Raw genomic sequence first — 3,016 nt, forward strand, 5'->3', positions numbered from 1 at the left:
TCTTTGAGAGGAAGTTTAAGAGCTCTCTCCCTTTGAGCTCTGTGATGAGCTCATGACTGCGACAGTCGTCACTCGTGTGGGTTTCCTCTGTCCAGGCCCTGTTGGGTACTTCGCACGTGTAACCTGCTTTATTCCTCGAGGTGACCTAGGAGGTTGGCCTTTCCACCTTGTTTTAGACAGAAGGAAATGGAGACCCAGGGAGGTCATGCTCGGTGCCACAGGGCTGACCCGTGTGTAATGTCCAGTTTGCCCGGCTCCAAATCCTGCCTGCTTCCTTTGCACACCTTGGTCCCCTCACAGGGCAATGAGGGTCTGCTGTCTTCTGCTGGGTGGCCCGTGCAGCTCAGCATGTGAATCGGAAGCTTCTGGCTGGTGAAAGGCCAGTTCCCTCACAAAACCCTTGAAGGAGAGAGGGTGGGGAAGAGGGTCTGGGTCGTGACCAGGGTCAGGTGTCCAGGGTGCCGCTGGGTGGGTTGTGAAGACCACGGCCGAGATCCAGGGGCCTTCTGAAGGCCCTTGGATACAAGCTGAGTGTTCCCTTGACTCCATGGCTAGTCGCCTAAATGATGCTTTCAGTGAGCCCACGTATGGCTCATGGTCATTGCCCAGCAGTGCTGGCTGCTGGCCTGGCCATTCTGTTAATCCCTGAGGGCGGAGGACATGTGACGGTCCTACTCAAGCACCCTAGACCTGTCCCAAGCACACACCACTCCCCGTGGGAGATAGGGCCACCAGATCCTGCAGAAGACGCTGTTGCGGCCCAGACCCAGCTCCCCGTGAGGCCGGTGATCTCCGTCAGAAGCATCCCAGCCGGCCTGTAGCTCCAGGGAGCCCTCCCACCCATGTCTCTGGGTCTGGGAAGCCTTGCCTCTTTCACAGCCTGCTCTCCAGGGCACTGCCTGGGGGTTGCCGGGGGCTGGGGGGCAAGGTAGAAAGGAAGCAGAGGGATTGAGAGGTGGGGCGGGACAGAGAACATTTGCAAAGTAGTTTGATGGTTAAGAACACAGAGACCCTGGGGTCCATTTGCTTGCTCACATTCCGGGGAACTGTAGGTGGCTGGAGCAGCAGGTGGGTACCCAGGCCCCTCGGACCCCGAGTGGTTTGTCTGGCATGACACAGGTCTCTGACCTCAGCGCCTGCTCTCATGTGGGGCCCACGCGGTTAGTTCTGTGTCACTTCCTTGCTGTGACCCTTTGTTTCCTAAGTGCTCCCCGTCCCCAACCCTCCCATTCTGGGATTCTAAGAATCAGTTGTTCTTTAGAAATGCACAGATTGCCTGTAATATCTGGGAGGCTGTTCTGTGACCGTGGAGGCCGATGGAAAACTACGTGGAAACACGGGAAGAGGAATATAAATTGTGCGTTGTTTGGTTTTTTGCTCATTGAAACCCTTTGATTTTATTTTCTTCTGTTTTTCCCCCGGGATGGGCTAGGATGTGCAGCGTGGATGTTTGTACCTTTGGAAGGAAATCCTTACAGCAGAGTCGAGCCTCTCGGACATTTCCAGAGCAACGCTTAGAGTCTGGCTTAACTTCTTATTTTTAAAAAACTTAGCCTAGCAGAAGTTTGCTTCTGATGCATGGAAGGCATGCCGGGAAGGGAGCCTCTGCCTTTGTTTTGTGGGAGCAGTGGAGTGGAGGGAGGCCCCCAGGGTCCTTAGATGCTACTTCATCAGGGCGATGAGAGTGGCCGCTGTGTGTTCTGGAAGGTGATGACTGACATACACAACTAAAGGAACTTGACCTGGTCTGCGAAGTGAAGAGAAAGCAGTCATGACTCAGAAATGCTGGAGTGCAGAGAGGTTGATGGAAGTTAGAGGTGCCGTCGGCTTGTTCTGTGCATTTATTTCTTCTCCCTGGCTCCCACCCTCCTCCTCTGCACAGGGCGTGGTCATGCCTGTGATGTCCGAGCCGGCATGGGGTCCTGGTGTGCGCACACGGGAGAGTGTCGCAGGGTCCCGGCACTGCTCCCGGATTCATGTTCACAAGTGGTTTTATTTACTTCCTTCAGCTGAAGGAAGAACTGGCCTGCATCATATTTTGAACTTGGCAGCAAAGGGATTGTATGAGGTCATTGGTCAGTGTAACGCCAATTGAAGGGGTGCGTGTGTGTGCGCATGCGTGCTGCTTTGCTGTTTGAAATAAACCTGGTCCCCTTGACGTCTTTCTTGGTTTGTGGGCTTATCATTTGTCTTCTTTATGTCTTTTGTTGTATTTTCTCTTTTAAAACATCATGTGATAATGCACACATACTAAAAATTTGGACCCATCCAGAGAAGATCAGCATGGCCCCCGCACAAGGATGACACGCAGAAACACGTGATACTTCTGTGGTTGGAAGAGAAATAATAAATAGCTTTTTTTCCCAACGTCTCATGTTAAATCAATTCATGGGTTTCTTACTGCCCCTCTGGTTTGTGCCATCATGAGGCCAGTGCTAAACCTTTGGAGGTCTTTGAACTGTGGTAGCGTTGGCCATGGAAGAGAGGCCACATGAGTGTGATGATTTTACTTTATTTCATTATTATTATTATTATTATTTTTAGAGAGGGAGAGAGAGAGCAGGGAGGGGCAGAGGGAGAGGGAGAATCCTAAGCAGGATCCATGCTCAGCGCCAAGCCTGATGTGGGGCTCGATCTCACAACCCAGAGATTGTGACCTGAGCCGAAATCAAGAGTTGAAAGCTTCACCAACTGAGCCACCCAGGCGCCCCAACATAATGGTAATTTTAAAAGACGGCTGGATAAGGGGATCGTCCTGCGCACACGGAAGCAGAGGACTGGGGATAAGTTGTACGTGGACTGGAATCAGGCTAACAAGTCCAGGAGAAGCAGGTTGACTCCTGAAATCCAGTTTCTGTATTTGAGACGTGTGAGGACACTTCTTTCTGAACTACACCTTCCACAGGGACACACCAGGGTCTGGAGAGAAGGGGGCAAGGTAGCATCGAGAGTTCCCAGATGGAAGGAACCTTAAATACTTCAGAATACAAGCCTGACTTTTGGTTCAGCAGATGTT

The 3,016-nt window shown here is 52.0% G+C and overlaps 1 non-coding gene across 1 annotated transcript; it reads left to right on the forward strand.

The window, feature by feature from the left end:
* Window positions 1-2,231: 2,231 nt before the first annotated feature.
* LOC114206041 (U6 spliceosomal RNA) lies at window positions 2,232-2,335 on the forward strand. Its single transcript, XR_003608537.1, has one exon. It is a non-coding gene; the product is annotated as a U6 spliceosomal RNA (small nuclear RNA).
* The last annotated feature ends 681 nt before the right edge of the window (window positions 2,336-3,016 follow it).

This window comes from Eumetopias jubatus, unplaced genomic scaffold (assembly GCF_037043125.1).
Source record: "Eumetopias jubatus isolate StellerSeaLion01/CBP00866 unplaced genomic scaffold, mEumJub1_p1.0 scaffold_9, whole genome shotgun sequence".
In the NCBI taxonomy this organism is placed as follows: Eukaryota; Metazoa; Chordata; class Mammalia; order Carnivora; family Otariidae; genus Eumetopias; species Eumetopias jubatus.